Source organism: Salvelinus fontinalis, chromosome 19 (genome assembly GCF_029448725.1).
Source record: "Salvelinus fontinalis isolate EN_2023a chromosome 19, ASM2944872v1, whole genome shotgun sequence".
NCBI classification, from domain to species: Eukaryota; Metazoa; Chordata; class Actinopteri; order Salmoniformes; family Salmonidae; genus Salvelinus; species Salvelinus fontinalis.
Window position 1 is genome coordinate 2,040,697 of NC_074683.1, and position 20,000 is coordinate 2,060,696.

Below are 20,000 nucleotides of genomic sequence, written 5' to 3' on the forward strand. Positions count from 1 at the left end.
CAATACACACGTGCATGTGTGGTACAGCATGAACACACACACATACGGATACAAAAAATAGAAACATACATACATACACAACCAGTCATAGTAGTACGGGATGTGGGAGAAACGTCTGGGGCTGACACAGTCCATTCATAATTATTTTAAATGGACAGCGTGAGTCACATTGAGGATAGACCTGTATTACCCACACTGCTTTTCTGGCTACTAAAACCTTTACACGTTCATGGAGCTGGAGTCTGTAGCTACGTAAAGACACCGTTATATCACTGTAGATACTCTCGTGGCTTTCAAAAGACAATGACTGAAGTAGGAAATCAAAATGACTGAAGTAAGAAATCACAATGACTGAAGTAGGAAATCACAATGATTGAAGTAGGAAATCACAATGACTGAAGTAGGATATCAAAATGACTGAAGTAGGAAATCAAAATGACTGAAGTAGGAAATCAAAATGACTGAAGTAGGAAATCACAATGACTGAAGTAGGAAATCACAATGACTGAAGTAGGAAATCACAATGACTGAAGTAGGATATCAAAATGACTGAAGTAGGAAATCACAATGACTGAAGTAGGAAATCACAATGACTGAAGTAGGAAATCACAATGACTGAGGTAGGTAAATTAGAAAATGTAAATGATGCCAAAATTAGAATATAATATACATTTGAAATTATGGATTTTTTGGGGACCAGTATAAAATTATTGTTATGACCCAGTTACTACATAATGCATAGTGGTTGGGTGGGGCTCTAGGAAACCCAGTTACTACAGAACGTACAGAGGGTGGGTGGGGGTGTGTGTATGAATCACAGCTTGCCATGTGTCAGCAGCACAGAGAAACTACTGCTCTCTGTAAGTCTCTCACTGTATTCAATAGTGTCTCTCAGCTCTGGTAGCTGGCTAGCATTAGTGTGGTTTAGCTAGCATGACTCAGAGCCATGACTGGCTAAAGGACTCTAGAACTGGGGGACAAATAGCTGGAATTACCTTTACTTAGCTAGAAAGGCGTAATGGGGAGGTAATGACTGCAATGTCAGAGATCTTATTCCTCTGATTTTCTATAGGATGAGTATTACTTCTGTAGAAGAGGGTTTTGAATAGCTTGTGGTACAATATTTCATAGAGTCTTGATGTTTTACTTAACATGTGTTTTCTTAGAAGAAAAGTATGCTTGCTTCAAGTGTGTAAGTAGATTTTTACTGTGATAATTCTAGACAGCTAAATAAATTGTTCACATTCTTAACAGAACATTTTAAAATATGTATACAATTCATTTGTATAATTAATTTAAAAAATTATTCAGTTAATTGTTGAAAATTACAATTAAATATTTAAAATGATATGGATTGTTGATTACCCTAGTTGACAGAAACGTTTGTACAATTCAGGATGACTTTTGTTTCCTCTTAGTTTAGTTTAAAAACAATTATTTCAAATGTACATTTAAGTAAATTAGTAAATTACAGTTATGTAATTCCTTGTTCTGGAAAAGTCTAAATATTAGGGTAAAACATGTTTTAAAATGTATACACATATTAAATATTAATATATATACGCAGTGACTTTGAAATGAATTTAGCGATATATCTGATTCAGAAAAATGTAAGACTAATTTGATGAGTGAATTCATTATAAATAAAGGATGTAGGATCTTAATTTGAGCCATCTTGCTACAGCAGGAAAATAATCCTGCAGCAACAGGAAAAGTTCATTATTATGTGGACTTTAATTAATGGACATTTTTTGTAGGGGTTGATACTTTTTTCATTAGGGGAAATCAAGTCTGACATTTTAAAGTGGACATTACTAACTTTAGAAGCCTTTTAAAAAATTGAATACACTACAAGTTTGCAAAATTCTGAGCAAAAAAGTTTGGTTCAAATTAAGATCCTACATCTGTACTGTAAATGCATTATACATCTCAATCAATCATTTTGACATAATTTTAATTAGAATCAATACGGTTTATAATGACCCAAATTGTATGTCAAGCAATGGATGTATTCAAAGTCACCTACTGTAAATACATTCATATGTTTAAGGCGATGCAATACAATAAGGCAATACCGAACAATCACTGAGCAGCAGTGTCAGAAATGACCCTGATAACGCTGTGTGTGTGTGTGTGTGTGTGTGTGTGTGTGTGTGTGTGTGTGTGTGTGTGTGTGTGTGTGTGTGTGTGTGTGTGTGTGTGTGTGTGTGTGTGTGTGTGTGTGTGTGTGTGTGTGTGTGTGAGTCACTCTATTGTGGTCTCACACGGAGAGTACTCCCTGCTTCTTTTCTGGGTGGATGTACGGGCGTAGTACTATGTATTTCAACACACACAGGCGGGGTCTTTCATATCACCACACACACTCACACACACACACACACAATGGCAATTGGTGTTCCCGCCTCGCAGTGGAAATGAAGCTGGGAATTCCAGAGATTCCTGAAGAGTAAAAGGTGTGAACCACAACAGCCCAGCACCCTGGGAATACTGCCGGCCGGCCCCAAAGACACAGCACTTTAACGGGTGACTGACCTCGTTAAAAGGTAGAGATAGAGAGGGAGAGAGAACCTGCCCAGTGAACCACTGCTCAAAGAATATTTCAATTCTTATTGCAATTTAAGAGGGCTGAAGCTAAATGATTAACAAGTAGTGTTGGGTGATGAAGCAGTCCAATTTATGGTGTATCCTCCATTTGGCTGGATTCTGATAGGAATTACTAGTTAGTTCACAAACCAGTTCATTGTGACTTGCAGGTCTGACATAACTCACGACCCAGGATTTTCAGACAACTATGTTGAGGATGATAAACCCATAACTTCATTCAATACACATTCCCTTAAACCTTCACTTAGTGAAAACCTCAATAATTATTATTTTAGAATGAAACAAGCATGTCTCTGTCACTAACATACACAATCCTGGGTGGGTGTCTCTCATTTTCACTCGAAAAGCATATTGGGAAATATGCAAATACAGCTTTACACCGTACAGTAGCGTTAAAACCTAAATGCCTTGTGCTGAATAAAAGTGTTCATGTGTTTAAAAAGTGTTATAGTGAATAAACATGTTCTGGTGTTTACTAAACACTGTGACACGTTTTCATTTGAATTCTAAATGCCTTGACGCGTTTAAAAAGTGTTACAGAAAAGTGTTTCGTTTTGCGTTCAATTCCTAAACATTTGTTTTTACAGTTTACCTAATTGGCATTTGAGAAATATCTCATCAACAAATAATATTTAAATGAATGTAAGTGTCGTGAGTGAAAATTTACTTCTTTCATATGGTTAATGTATAATTTATGTTAATTACTTTCTGTTTTTAATTTGGTAATGAATTAAATCTAGTCTTTCCCCTGCCTTTCACACCAATAAATAATATGTGATAAATATGACACAACATTAATATAATTAAACCAGACATCAGATGATTCAAATAAATACTTTCAGTTAAGTTTAAATTATTTTCAAATGTAAATAAATAAATCAGTGTATATATTATTGCAGACGTTTAAAGTCAACCACATGAATCTATATAACACAATGTAAAGAAGTATAATAATGTTTAAAAAAAAGAATACACGTCACTGAAAATGCCCCTGTAATATGTCTTATTGAATTGTGTGCAATCTACTTTGTCCATACATTTCAGAAACCTCAGACTGTAAGGTAATTGACAGTTAAAGCAGCAGTATGCCAAAACACACAATCAATAACCTAGCGGCATCACGTCACAGAGCACAGAGGATACCTTTAGCCTATGGTGACAATGATCCCATGACCACGCACGCACACACATATACTAATCTCTAAATAAAAGAATCTTCTACAGCCATGTTGGAATGTCTCAGTCAGCTGGACTGCGGCATCGCCTGATGTAACGGAGACGTCACACACACACACACATGCGCACAACCCCCAGCCAAGCAAGTGCATGCCAGACTAGCCCCCTGTTCCTGGTTATGTGTCTGTCTGGCAGCAATGTTGATGGCTATATTAGGCCGGTGGTGTCGTCTAGCCCAGGGACAGAGTGAGAGACGTAGCCGTGATGTCATAGTCACGCTGCCAAGACATAACTTCACGTCTTATCTCTCTCCAGATAGCCCCACTTGTTTTACATTCTACCCCACTGCCCTCCTGGGGTGTGGGTGTGTGGGCTGTCTGCCCTGCTCTTTTAACCTTTTACTGCAGTGGGCTAAATCAGGGTCACACAGAGTGTTTCTTGGTAGTCTTAAACAAATCTACTTTGAAACGAAAGTATACACCTCACACATGGTTATGGGATAATACAAAAAAAAAGAAAACTCCTGTACCATGTCGGATATAGAGTTGAAATGTAATCAATTTTGAGTTTGCATCCCAATATTACACTTTATTTACATCCCCGAAGGTTGAGGTTGAGGTGACGTCACTAAAAGCACTTCAAGATCAGAACTAGAAACCTTATTTAAATCAGTTTTGACTGCTGAGGTAGTAGTAGTACTTTATAATACTAATGCTACTTGTAGTAGTAATTGTCAACCCCTTTATATAAAGCAAAGGGAATTGATATATTGGGAGTGTTTGGTGTGCTGTGGGTGGTGTGGTTGGTGTGGATGTGTGCGCTGTAACAAATTGTTGTACATTTACAGCAAAAATCTACAGTTAGCTACTGTTCTATATTACAGTACAGTACTGTAAATAGCAATGCATTATGTGGGCTCAATGGCATTACCCTACAATGCTGTAAAATGTATTTTATAATACAATTTTACAGTAAACCACTTTATTACCTGATTTGCTGTATGTTTATAGCAGCATACTGTGAATTATAGTACATTGTGGGAAAATATTGTGGGTGGGGAATATATCTCTGGCTCATTAACATATTTCGAGGCATGCCTTGTAAGTGGCTATATTTGTTGCACCCCTTACTGAGAACGCTGTACCAATTGAGGTGATATGTGGTAGCACTAGAGACCTAATAATTTGATGTGTATAGGGAACTGATCAGAGTGATAATAAGTCTTTAACCTTTACTTAGTTAAATTAATTATTTTTGGTGCTTGTTTGTTTTATGATTACCTTAAATTGGATTCATTATTTATTGTTAGATTTATTTATTTAGGGGGTAGGTCAGCTTTAATATTGCAGATAGATTGTGGCTTCTATCACTGTAATTGTCTGCATCATTTCCAATCCACATATATTTCTTTATTTGTAAATACATATTATTTTAAAAATATATAATTTTTTATGTATTTTTCTTCTTTATTGTTTTCCCCTAACCCTACCACCCCCCTAATTGGATACACTAATGAACAACAATACTTAGGCTTCCACTTCCAGCTTATACATACTACATACATTTCAGAGACAGTATGTTTTACATTAGTCATCTTTGTTTGTTTTTTAGTACCAGCCTACAGCTACCCTCAACCCCTCCCATATATCTCTGAAGACCATCCAGTTAAAAATTTTAGCTGCCATATATTTTTCCACTGTGCTGTGATGTTTCATAAAAAGTTCTAAACCTTTCTATTCTAATAGTTTCTATAAATTGTAAATTAAAGATACAATTGTAAATGAAAGATATTATTATTTGATTGACTATGACTTTTCAAATCACCCAGCAGTGCTATTTGCAGAGTTAGCTCCAAGTAAATGTTGCAATTTCCAACCATTCCTGAACCTGTGACTAAATACTAGCTACATACTTTATGTGCAGTACCAAAACAAGTGATCTAATGATTCTGTCTCTTTGCAGCAAAATATACTGAGCTGGGATGGTTGTATCCCCCATATATATATATATAACATTCTACAAATATTATACAGTTTTAATATAAAATATACAAAAGATAAAGTTATTTTCTGCAATAAGATGGTTATCATTTCAGATAAAGCAGACATTTCCATATATTTTTGTTAACTGCATGTGTAACAACTCCACCAGTCCTATTTATGATATCATTTACAAATATATCTTTTTATCAATTAGTATATTTGAGTTTAACCATAATATTTGTTCAGTTTTTTTCTGGTGGATTAAACTGAAATTGCAACCAGCTTTCTATTGCTTCTTTTAAAAATAGCGATAATTTGGAGATTGTCTATTTCACCATCGGACCATTTTATTGGTAAGCTACACGGTAATGTAAACGTTTTTAGAGATCCAATACATAATATGACGCATTTATCATGATTAGATTTTTATCCAGAGAGGTTAGAAATGATCTAGGTCCTCTATGAGGCTGTGCAGGGATCCACGTTGTGGATTTAGAAGAAAACATGAATCATCAGTGTACAAAGACACCTTTGGTTTTAAGCCCTGGATTTCTAACTCCTTAATATTATTGTTGGATCTGATTTTAATAGCTAACATTTTGATGGCCATAATTAATAGATATGCTGATAGTGGACAACCTTGTTTTACCCTTTACTGAGAATACTGTACCAATTGAACTGATATGTGGTAGTCGTGCCCCAATAATTTAATGTGTAGGGGATAGATCAGGGTGACATTAAGTCTTAAACCTTTACTTTTTTCAATGAATGCTTTGTGTTTGTTTCTTGGTAATATGTGTTTGTTATTCTTTGGATTTAACTTAAATTGGATTGATTATTTATTGTTTATAAATGTTTAAGTTGAACTAAATTTGATTAGAAACTTTGACATGTATTGAGTTTTGGAAATAAATTAATAAATTGACCTTAAACCTTTACTGTTCACCCAGGACCCCAGCACCAGCCCCAGGTTTTTCCCGTCCCAACACCAGCTGCTGGGTATTATTCTAATGAGCTCTGCCCTCAAACTGTTTTGATTAAATTTGGTTTGGGGGAGGAGCTCATTGGAATAATATCCAGCAGTGTACTTTGCCAGTGTTCATTTTCACATCTACATTTTGGTCATTTAGCAGATGTGCTTATCCAGAGAGACTTACAGTCAGTGCGTTAAGGATCTCTACAGATCGGTGTCCCACCCATGGGACGGTTGAGCTAACATAGGCTAATGCGATTAGCATGAGGTTGTAAGTAACAAGAGCATTTCCCAGGACATAGACATATCTGATATTGGCAGAAAGCTTAAACTAATCTAACTGCACTGTCCAATTTACAGTAGCTATTACAGTGAAATAATACCATGCTATTGTTTGAGGAGAGTGCACAATTATGAAATTGAAAAGTTATTAATAAACCAATTAGGCACATTTGGGCAGTCTTGATACAACATTTTGAACAGAAATACAATGGTTCATTGGATCAGTCTAAAAACTTTGCACATACACTGCTGCCATCTAGTGGCCAAAATCTAAATTGAACCTGGGCTGGAATAATACATTATGGCCTTTCTCTTGCTTTTCAAAGATGGTACAAAACAATACAAAAAAACGGTTGGTTTTCTCTTTGTATTATATTTGACCAGATCTAATGTGTTGTATTCTCCTACATTAATTTCACATTTCCACAAACTTCAAAGTGTTTCCTTTCAAATGGTATCAAGAATATGCATATACTTGCTTCTGGTCCTGAGCTACAGGCAGTTAGATTTGGGTATGTCATTTTAGGCGAAAATTTAAAAAAAGGATGGATCCTTAGGAAGATAAACAAGAACATGTCACAGTAATAGCAAGTAAAAAGATTATGTTACCATTACCGAGAATATTGTTGTAGTTAAGCGAGCTACTTGCAAGTTTATATTTCTATAAGAAAAAACAAAATATATTCTAGTTAAACTGTTTCAAAATACATTCATTGTAATTCAATCCAGTGAAATACAAATGATAAAATAGGTATTAAAACTATTGAAATATCTATATCAAATACATGTAACAGAAATACTGCCCATCGTTGGCACTAGCTGCCTGCACTGTAAATCTACAACGCTTACCACTGTGCTTCCAGTAATGCACTTTACTGTGTTAAAGGTCCTGTAAATCTACTGTAAATTACTGTACATTTACAGTAACCTACTGGCTACTGCCCTGACAGTAATTTACAGTAAACATTACTGGAATTTTTTTACAGTGTGTGGGGTGGTGTTCTACAGGTTTGTATGTGTGGGTTTAAAGACAGTGGCTCTGTATGTGTTGGGTGGTGCTCTGTAGATGGAGGAAGTGTTTGTGGGTGTTATACACTGTGTGGGAGGTTGATTAAAGGTGGCAGAGTGTGTGTATATGTGGGTGTTGGGTGGTGCCCCTGAGGTGTGTGTGTGACAACACGGAGACTGTTTTAAAGGAGCCTGCTAGTCTGCTTCTGCAGCCCAACCCTGTCCCGTCCCTTCCCTTCCCCTCATTCTCCTTTCCTCCTCTCTTCCTTTTCCCCTTTCCTTCCTAGGAAAAAGGTGTCAGAGGAAATGCAGCTGATGGCGTCTCTCTTTCTCTTCTTCTTTTCTTTTCCCACTCTCTCTCTGACTCACTCTCACTTTTAGTGCCCCATTCCACCCATGGTTTCGCTCTCTTTCTCACTCACTCACTCACTCACTCACTCACTCACTCACTCTCTCGTCTACCTATATGCACACTTCCCTCTCTGATCCCTTGTTTGGTCAAGCTCCTCTTCATATATCCTGTGAGTGGCCAAGTCAACATGAGTGTCACATCCTCCCACACAGACACACGCACAGCGGCACGAGCAGACGCCCTCATCCTGGACATTTGCAGGCGAAGCGTGTTCTTTTTAAACATTCCATTCTCCTCCACCACACCAAGCAGTGTTTCCTGCTCTCTCTCTCTCTCTGTCACACACACCCCTCCCTCCAACGGCTTCCTCTCACTCTTCCTCCAGCCGCTCTCCCTGTTCGCACCCATACCTACCCCTCCTCACCCCACGCCTCCTTCAATACCTAACCTTCCCTTACCCCTCTCCACACCCTCCACACCCCACATTTAACCACCACTTCCCCCAGGACTGACGCCCTGCCTCTGGCCAGACTAGTGGACTCACGCCCCGGGTGTCTCCTGGAGAACCACATACTGTACCATTCTCAGCAGCTGGACAAAGAGCTGAGGTCAAGGGTTTCTATGCACAGTACACTGCACTGAGCAGTCATTTCAGGTTCCTGGAAAAGCACTATGAATCCATTGGGGGTAGTAAAGGTGGAGGAGAGGGCAGGGGATGGGAGAGATAGAGAGAGAGAGAGAGGAGGGACTCTTTTCACAGCTGTTCAGAGATGGTATGACACAGGGTCTACTTCCTGCAGCGCACGCCTGTCTCTCTCCGTTTCACTTCCTGTTTCCCTCAGGGGAATCCGGGAGCTGTGTGTGTGTGTGTCCCTAATTCAGGACCCCCTCCAGTGTCAGAGTGGTCTCTCCCTCCCTCAGACTTCCTGGTTGTCTTGTATTGTCCGCTGGCTCATGCCATTGCATGTGACCGAGGGGTCTGAGGACTGGACTTCTGGACCAGGCGCCACTTTGTGTCTGTCTGCATTCATGTTTTGTCTCTGATTACACAATGTTTTCCTCTACAATATAACTACGATATTACTTTTGAAACAAAGCCACTTTACAGCACAGTACATTTAGTCTCATGTAATACAGGGTCGTGTTCATTAGGTACTAAACGGAAGAAAACGGACTGAAACAGGGAGGGACTACCTGGATTTGTCCAGTAACGCTAATTTTGATTTTCCATTGCAAAACGTTTTCCATCGTATGGCCTAATGGCAGTGATGGAAAAAGTACATAATTGTCATACTTGAGTAAAAGTAAAGATACCTTAATAGTGAATGAGTCAAGTAAAAGTGAAAGTCACTCAGTAAAATACTACTTGAGTAAAAGTCTAAATGTATTTGGTTTTACATATACTAAAGTATCAAAGTAAATGTAATTGCTAAAATACGCTTAGTATCAAAAGTACAAGTAAAAATATAAATCATTTCACATTCCTTATATTAAACATATCAGACGGCACAATTTTCTTGCTTTTTTTATTTACGGATAGCCAGGGGCACACGGCAACGTTCAGACATCAATACAGATAACCAGGGGCACACGGCAACCTTCAGACATCAATACAGATAACCAGGGGCACACGGCAACCTTCAGACATCAATACAGATAACCAGGGGCACACGGCAACCTTCAGACATCAATACAGATAACCAGGGGCACACGGCAACCTTCAGACATCAATACAGATAACCAGGGGCACACGGCAACCTTCAGACATCAATACAGATAACCAGGGGCACACGGCAACCTTCAGACATCAATACAGATAACCAGGGGCACACGGCAACCTTCAGACATCAATACAGATAACCAGGGGCACACGGCAACCTTCAGACATAAATACAGATAACCAGGGGCACACGGCAACCTTCAGACATAAATAACAAACTAAGCATTTGTGTTTAGTGAATACGCCAGATCAGGTAGTAGGGATGACCAGGGATGTTCTCTTGATAAGTGCGTGAATTGGACCATTTTCCTGTCCTGCTAAGCATTCAAAATGTAACTAGTACTTTTGGGTGTCAGGGAAAATGTATGGAGTAAAAAGTACATTATTTTCTTTAGAAATGTAGTGACGTAAAAGTTGTCAAAAATATAAATAGTAAAGTAAAGTACAGATACTCCAAAAAACGACTTAAGTAATACTTTAAAGTACTTTTACTTAAAGTACTTTACACCTCCGCCTAATGAACACAGTCCAGGTCAGCGTTTTTTTATGTTTTGTTATTTGCCACACACATTGCAATTCACCAGAGAGACCACTAGGGGGCGAGTTTTGAGCCCAAGCCACTTTCTTTCACACAGTCACATCCAGTATGACTAAAGCTGTGTTGGAGAAAGATCAGGACAACGCATCTGTCTGTTTCTCTGTTCTATTCCTCCCACCTTACTATGACTTATACACCATATGACCACTACTACAGATGATGACTAATGGTTGTGTGTGTTTGTGTGTGTGTGCGTGTATGACTGTAGGTATGTATATGTGTGTGTATGTGCATGCTCACTTTCATGTGTACGTGTTTGCGTGTGTGTGTGTGTAATACATCTAGTCAGTAGAGGACCATATGGGTATGCTGTACTGGGCTTTCTGTTCATTTTTTCCTGGAGAACACAGAGAACTCATATAGAAGGCAGGGTAAAGTCAATATGAGAGGATTCTGCCAAGAGTGTCTGAGCTGTAGCCAACTATCTGAGAGGAGAGGAGACAGAGAAAGCAGGGTGAGAAACCCTCTGCTGAGATTCATATGTACTGTATCTATGTTTTATAGATTTTAAAGAGTTTGTTTTAAAGAGTTTATTTCCAAAACGCTATATCCACCAATTTTTCACAGTTGTGTTTTTTGGCTTATGGGTACCTTCATGTGTGTGTAAAATATTACTGTTCTCAGATCTTTAATTAATAGATTTTTGTTGTTGTTGTTGTTGCAAAACGCTATGTATCCATTGTTTAGCTGAAATGGAATGTTTGTATCCTGTATATTTGACTGTGATATGAGGTTGTCTCACCTAGCTAATTTAAGATTAATAAACTTAATCACTATGGATAAAAGCATCTGCTAAATTACTAAAATGTAATACAGATCTAATATTACTGTTTTGAATCATCTTTTAAAAAATGCAATGTATCATTTGTACATTTCTTTATTAAACATGTATTTATTTGTTACATTTCACTGTGTAAAACATAGCAGTATACTTATTTCTCTGAGAGTGAGTTTGGATATATAGCATTTTGCAAAAAAAACATGATTATTTGTCTCTCTGAAATGAAACCAACAAGTGCTAGATGTTAAACAAATACATGTCTGTCATTGAACAACCCAATGTCATTCAACATTTCTTTAAACAATAAAAGCTAATTTACCAATATTTCAGAAAATGTATGTATTGCATTTTGGAATGAAACTATTCATATATTAACTTTTCAATGAGACTGAAACCAGGAGAAATGTATGAAACAGACGTTTAATGTTATAGACTTCAAACAACAGATCAATCTTGAGCTAATCTTTACAAAATCCTAAGATTACAGTAACTGCATCAATGCAGCTCCAGCAGCAACTGTATTTAGATTGATCTGTGTGTGTGTGTGTGTGTTTGTGTTTGTGTGTGAATGTACCATACCTAAAAACACCCTCTCTATGCTGTGGGGCAGAGCTCTCTTCCCACCGACTCCCTCCGGCTCTCTCCTCTCTTTCTCTCTCTCTCACTCCTCTCCTCCCACTCACTCCCTCTCTCACTCAGCCCCAGCCTCTACCCTGATGTGGGAGTGAGCATATCTCACTACGAGAGCCTCCAGTAGGGCACACATACAGCGAGCATGGACCAATGGGTCTGGCGCTTTGGATGGCTTCCTTCTCTCTCCCACACAGACACACACACACACACACACACACACACGCTTGTGCGTACACACACAAACACACACACACACACACACACACACACACAGTCTACCCACACGAGGAACCCACACTGAGATTGAGAGCTCCCTTTTAATGATGTCATGTGTCTTACATCTGAGGAGAGCAGAGGCAGGGGAAACATGGGGGTGTGTGTACTGTATGAATCACTCTGCCTTTTGAATTCAGTTTACATTCAGCCAAACCATACACTCTTAGAAAAAAGGGTTCCAAAAGGGTTCTTCAGCTGTCCCCATAGGAGAATCCTTTTTGTTTCCAGGCAGAGCCCTTTTGGGTTCCAGGTTGAAACCTTTTGGGTTCCATGTAGAACCCTCTGTAGAAAGGGCTTTACATGGAACCCAAAAGAGTTCTAGATACCACCTTATTTCTAAGAGTGTAACTACTCTTTTGTCCTTCTTGGTAGACATGTACTCACAGGAGCTACATCGCTCAGATAGCTCTTATTGCCAAAGCTAAATAGCATCCAGTCCCTCTCAAAATACATCAAGAGTCATGACTCATGATCTGATGATTAGACACACTGTAGGAGGTATTATGTTAAGCCAGAGGAAGAACAGAATGAAATATTGACAGAATGAAAGATTGAAAGAACAGAGAGAATGAAAGGACGATCCTCTGAATTATGGCTATATAATTGTAATAATTGTAAAATAACGATATAATCCTTTGACTGAATTAGACATTAAACATCCTTGACCCAAAACCCTAAAAATGGTGAGCTAATTCACTTAATAGATACATAAAGTCACAGACAAAGAGTCTGACTATAGACAAAATGAACATGTAGGGCAAGAGCTAGACTGGTACAGTACTTCCACGGATATCACCACTTCGGGACAATGGAAACTTAATAACAGGTATACAGTGCATTTGGAAAGTATTCAGACCCCTTGACATTTTTCACATTACAGCCTTATTCTAAAATTTATTAAATTAATGTTTTTCCTCATCAATCTACACACAAAACCCCATAACGACAAAGCGAACACCAGTTTTTAGATTTTTTTCTCTCATATGTATTAAAAATAAATAACAGAAATACCTTATTTACAAAAGTATTCAGACTCTGCTATGAGCTCGAAATTGAGCTCAGGTGCATCCTGTTTCCATTGATCACCCTTGAGATGTTTCTACAACTTGATTGGAGTCCACCTGTGGTAAATTCAATTGGATTTGGAAAGGACCACACCTGTCTATATAAGGTCCCACAGTTGACAGGGCGTGTCAAAAACCAAGCCATGAGGTCGAAGGAATTGTCCTTAGAGCTCCGAGACAGGATTGTGTTGCGGCACAGATCTGGGGAAGGGTACCAAAAAATGTCTGCAGCATTGAAGGTTCCCAAGATTGCAATGGCCTCCATCATTCTTAAATGGAAGAAGTTTGGAACCACCAAGACTCCTCCTAGAGCCAATCCTCAGTAAAGGCACATGGTAGCACACTTGGAGTTTGCCAAAAGGCACCATAAAGGACTGTCAGACCATAAGAAACAAGATTCTCTTGTCAGATTAAACCAAGATTGAACTCTTTGGCCGGAATGCCAAGCGTCACGTCTGGAGGAAACCTGGCACCATCCCTACGGTGAAGCATGGGGATGGCAGCATCATGCTGTGGGGATGTTTTTCAGTGGCAGGGACTGGGAAACTAGTTAAGATTGAGGCAAAGATGAACGGAGCAAAGTACAGAGAGATCATTGATGAAAACCTGCTCCAGAGCGCTCAGGACCTCAGACTGGGGTGAAGGTTCATCTTCCAACAGGACAACGACTCTAAGCACACAGCCAAAAGAGTACAGAAGTGGCTTCGGGACAATGTCCTTGAGTGGCCCAGCCAGAGCCCGGACTTGAACCAGATCTAACATCTCTGGAGAGACCTGAAAATAGCTGTGCAGTGACGCTCCCCATCAAACCTGACAGAGCTTGAGAGGATCTGCAGAGAAGAATGGGAGAAACACCCCAAATATAGTTGTGCCAAGCTTGTAGCGTCATACCCAAGAAGACTCGAGGCTGTAATTGCTGACAAAGGTGCTTCAACAACGTACTGAGTAAACGGTCTGAATACCTATATAAATGTGATATTTCAGTTTTTTATTTTAAATACATTTGCAAAAATGTGTAAAAACCTGGTTTTGCTTTGTCATTGCATTGTATGTATTGTGAGTACATTGATGAGGGAAAAACATTTTTTTAAGCAATTTTAGAATAAGGCTGTAACGAAACATGTGGGAAAAGTCAAGAGGTTTCATTCGAAAGCCTACATCGGAGGGCCTGGACAAACAGAAAAATGTAATCCTCCATAAACTCTGTATAACAGCTAGAAAAAGACTACTTACCTGTAGAAGGATGTCTCCACCATGTCACCTTGACGATTTCAGGTTCTGATAGACAGGTTCTGAAAGAGAACATTATATGATATATTATATCCTAATTAGGTTCTCATTTTCACTAACTCTCAACAAACCAAAATCATGTAGGGGACAGAGAATAGGAACAAATAGCAATAATTTGACAGACCTTGAAACAGACTTGGTTATGTTCACAATCAATTGCATAATATATGCCTGTAGTGTGAAGTGTATTGGTATTCAGTCCGGGCAGATTGCTCATTAGAATATGTAACATTTGTGTGTGGGCAAATCTTGGCAGTCCCTATCGTTTCAGTTCCCCATCTAGTTCCAACAACAAGCAATATCCTCCAAGGAACAACCAAACCAGAACCCTAACCTCATCGTCTGTCCGCTTATAAGAAGATACTCTGTTTTACGTGTCCCATTCACTATGCCTGAGCTTAACTGTCGCCGTTACAACTCTTCAATAAGACGTTCTAAAGAATCATTCACATATAAAACATCTTTGCTCGAAAAAGTATTATATTCTATAAGTGGAGGCTATGTGTTTCATATTGGGTATGCCATCATGTGTCTTCGGTAACTGTAGCATATGAACACATAGTGTCTGGGACTTGAGACTGTTGTGTGTGTCTCACAAATGCCCCCTGTTGTATGACATCCATATTAACATCCATTTCAACTAAGATGGTAGAGGGTGTTTGCATGAAGCAGTGTTTGCATGAAACCATGTGTAACAAGTAACAAACCATTTGTAACAAGTCAAGTGTTAAGGCCATTTAACAATTGGTCCTATTGTGAATGCTTGCTTTGTTGCTTGAAAGGCTTTTTTCTTTGAATGAAATGTCACAAGGATATGCTGATGATAACTATTATTATTATTACTAGTAGAAATACTAAAGTCACCTGCATGTCAATCATATCACCACTGACATTAATGGAATCGAACATATTAATTTATTCCTGCCTTCTCTCACTCTCTTTCTCTTCCTCTCTCTTCCAATCTCTTTCTTTCTCGTCCTCTCTCCTTCTTTCTTTCTCTTGCTCTGTCTCTCTCTCTCAGTCACAGGGTCTCCCCCAGGGTAATCACATTCCAAAACACACACAAGAATGTCCTCCAGCAGCTCGCATACCACACACGTACGCATGCACGCACACACACACACACACACACACACACACACACACACACACACACACACACACACACACACACACACACACACACACACACACACACACACACACACACACACACACACACACACACACACACACACACACACACACATCTAGCTTGACTTGCATACCACCCCTCCTCCCTCAACTTAAAGAAGGGAAAACACACACAGAGATCCTGTCTGCACCCAACCACACTCTCAGATCTCTTCTCTCGTTCTTCTCTCTCACGCAAGCACTAACGCTCACGCTCACACACACACATACTCTTGCCAAAGCCAAGGCAGACCACACACTGTTGCAATGCCATGCTCACCAACATATTTGCCAATGCTTCTTTGGTCTTTGTCACACAATGCAAACTGTAGAATATGATAGCCTACATGTAGGTCTAACTGACGAAATAATGACACTTGTCTAAACATGAATCTAAAACCTAAAGTTGATGTTGATTACGAATGTGAAACAATTTTGCAAATAAAACAATAATATATCCATAGAATTAACATGTTATAAACAGTGTATTTTAGCATGTAAAGATGAGACGGCGAGTCCACAGCTGTTGCTTACTTTGTGGTTGTCTGTCTCCAGGGTCGAGGCTCCTTCCTCCGCTCCTTGCTGCTCCAAACACCGACAGCTGTGCAGCAGAGAGCCCATGGTTGCAGACACCTTCCGTGGGCTCGACACTCGTCAGTTATCTGCTACAAAAACAGGCGACACAAAAAAATAAACATCACCTTAGGCTGAAAGGAGTTTAACAAACGAATACAGAACGAAAATATCTGACTTTCTCAATCACTAATGCACTTCATGTAAATAACCCACCACTCATCTGCGATTTCCTCAAGTAATTTCCCCTCTACCCTTATCGCTGGCCAGCCGCGGGGCTTTTCTCCGTGTGCATACCGAATCAGTCGGAAATGCCGCTGGGTTTACTGCTCCAGCGAAGGTAAAGGGGAGACATGCTATTCACCTCAGCCGGGCGGTATGATTGTCCCCCGCCCGCCCTGACACCGACCTCAATGACCAACCCCTTTCACCCGGGGCCGTCCCTGCCGCGACCCATGTGCGTGTAGTGACACGTAGGCTACGATTTCAGGAAAGTCCACTCTTATGCATAACAAGACTTGACACAGAAATTAAGGCTGATGAAGTTTCATGGTTTCCAGAATATATGACTAGCCTACATTTTTGCTGCTCTTAGTTTAGACACCAAATTTGGTTAATTTAATTAGACTGATGTATTGGTCTGGAGTAGATTTTTAATCCCATTACAGAATGCCATTCTAATGTCAATGAGGAGAGAGTTTAATACTGGCCCAAATCTCTCTCAATCTCATCCTCCAACTCTCCCAATCGTTCTCTCCTTCATCTTCTCTCTCCTTCACTGTTACAAATGGCTGTACATTTACAGCAAAACTAACAGTTAACCATTGTTATTCTATATTACAGTACAGTACCGTAAAGAGCAATGCATTATGGGGTCTCATAGGCATTTCTCTACACTGCTGTAAAATTTATTTTACAATACAATTTTACAGTAATGTACTGTATTACCTATTTTGCTGTATATTTACAGCAGCATTCTGTGAATTATGGTGCGTTGTTGGACAATGTTGTGGGCGTTAACATATTTTGAGGCTTATCTTGTAAGTGGCTATATTTGTTGCACCCATTAGTGAGACCATTAGTGACAACGCTCTACATGTTGAACTGATATGGAGGATTGGTGCCTTAACATTTTCATTTATAAAGGGGATAAATCAGAATAGCAGCAGGTCTTAAAACTTTAATTGGGAGCATATTATGCCATGTCGTTATGCCCTGGAATCACAGCCTGTTTGGAAACCTTTGATAAGGCCTATAGAAGTGCAAGTGATTTAAAACACCAAATATCAACAACAACAAAAAATATGCTGTAATATACAAATACCCTGCAGCCAACCTGCTTGCTCTAATCCAATGTAATTACTGTAACATACTAAAATACCAACGTGATTACAGTAGCATTTACTTTCTCACAGTATTAGGCTAAATTGACAGTATTGTTTCATTGCTCTGCATTTTCCAGTAATTTATAGGAAGCTGGTGGCAAGTTACTCTGAATATTACAGTAATGTACTTTGCATTAGCCAGGGATGGGCAAAGATACATCACATTTTTTACACTACGAAGTTTTACATTAACACTCAAAATATAACACTTAAATCAGAGTACTTGTTACACTCGGTAGAGTGGGAATATGTGTTATCTGAGGTAGTGTTCAAATTAACTCTTTAAGTATTGATTTATCACTGCATAATGTACTCCCTACACATCTGATGAATATCACAGGAAACCTGTTCAATCACCATCACTGCAAAATCATTCTGGCTATGGATACAGAGAACATCAAGACATTAACATCAACACGCCAGAGGATAAACCCAGTGGACTTGGCGCTCTACTGAGAGTTTACTTCATATTTGGATCTTTTACTTCTGGTTTGCCGCTCAAATCCCCAAAATGTAACCCAAAAGGTTATTTGAGGAACCATTAAAGAGGGTGGTTCAAAGAACTTATAGGGGTTCCCCCACAGTTTCAATTTGAAGAACCCCTAAAAAATCCTCCAGGAACATTTTATTTTAAGAGTGTACATCTATAGCCTACACTCTCCCCTTCACGCCTTCTCCATCATTCATCATCTCTCCTCCATCTCTCTGTCATAGGTCCTCCATCCTTCCTCATCCATCATTCTCTATCTCTTCCTCCATCTCTGCATTCTCCATTGGGCAATAATGTTCATGTCTTTACAGTGGAGTTTAACAAGGTGCTTTACCATCATGAGACGAGATGAAACAACTGCAATGGGATTTCACCTCCAGTATATTGGTCACTCTCTCTCTCTCTCTCTGATAGGATGATGGAGGGGGGTTAATCTGGTAAGGGGGTGTATATCAATTTACATACATTTCCCAAAACTGCCTTTGAACTATTTTTTTCTCACTGTCCCTTTCTCTTTTGTCACACTCTCAATTTCCCAAGTAAGAGTTTTCATCTGATGGTAATTTGGGAAATTCACAAATGTTGTCACTTGAGTAGTTATCATTTGAGAATTGATTCATATGTGACAGATGCATTGCATTCATATTGTGAAATTTCCTGGATAAATTAACACTTGTTTTCTCATCTGAATATCAAGTCAAATTCTGTGGTATTTGAAACTAGTATCATGTCATCTACTAGTCCTATGACTACAGTTATGACTACAGTTCCACCTGCTATAGCCCATAACATATCTGCCTTATTCCCTTCAGAAATCAATGGGTTCAAACATCAAGCCCTGTGCCAGTAATATTGGGAAAGGTGTGGTTGTACTTCAATGGACTGTGACATCAGGGTTAGGTCTATTGACCAGTCCTTTAGAAGTCATGTTGCGTGGAATTAACTGATAATATTGGAATTAACTGATACTGTTGGAATTAACTGATACTGTTGGAATTAACTGATACTGTTGGAATTAACTGATACTGTTGGTAAGATATTTTTTTCTGTTTCATAGAGGGTCTGGCAAACATGAAAAGTTGTGGAAATCACAGCCCACATGCTATATTTAGAATGTTAAAATGATGGCATGGCGTGGCATTTCCTTTCCATGGCAATTTCCAACCATCCACTAAGGCAGGGGGGTCCAATATTTTTTGGGGAGTGGGGACAAACTCAACATACTTTAAAATGACTAAAACCAAATCGAAACTGTGTAGAAATGTTGATGGACTTATATTATTGACGGTGTCCAACTCACTTATAATCATTGAAATGAAAGCTAGACAGTCAGTGATGTAATGTTTTAACCCCATCCCTAACCTTAAAGTCGGAATTAGTGCCTAAACCTATAGACATGTTTCGATACTTTGGTGACTAATAAGTATTTTAAGTATTCTTTGGGCTGAAATTGTCAATGTGTGGTTCATACATGCATATTCTATGCGCAGAATTACGGTCTTACCTCAATTAGCCACAAAATCTCTATTTTGAAAGTGACTGTTTTCTGGAAGCTGTGCTGTGCCATTTTCTCTACATTTCCCCCCACATGGGCCAGCCACCTAGCGATTCGAGATCCAGCCAATGAGATTCAGCCCTTT

At 39.0% G+C, this 20,000-nt stretch overlaps 1 long non-coding RNA gene across 1 annotated transcript in view; it reads right to left on the reverse strand.

Annotated features, from left to right (window-relative positions):
- The window catches only part of LOC129816138 (uncharacterized), a 33,340-nt gene that overhangs the window by 9,801 nt on the left and 3,539 nt on the right, over window positions 1-20,000 (reverse strand). Inside the window, exons 2-3 of the long non-coding RNA XR_008753530.1 lie at window positions 16,447-16,577; window positions 14,683-14,741 (exon numbers count right to left, since the gene is read on the reverse strand). This is a non-coding gene — a long non-coding RNA (uncharacterized LOC129816138). The remainder of the gene's footprint in view (window positions 1-14,682; window positions 14,742-16,446; window positions 16,578-20,000) is intronic.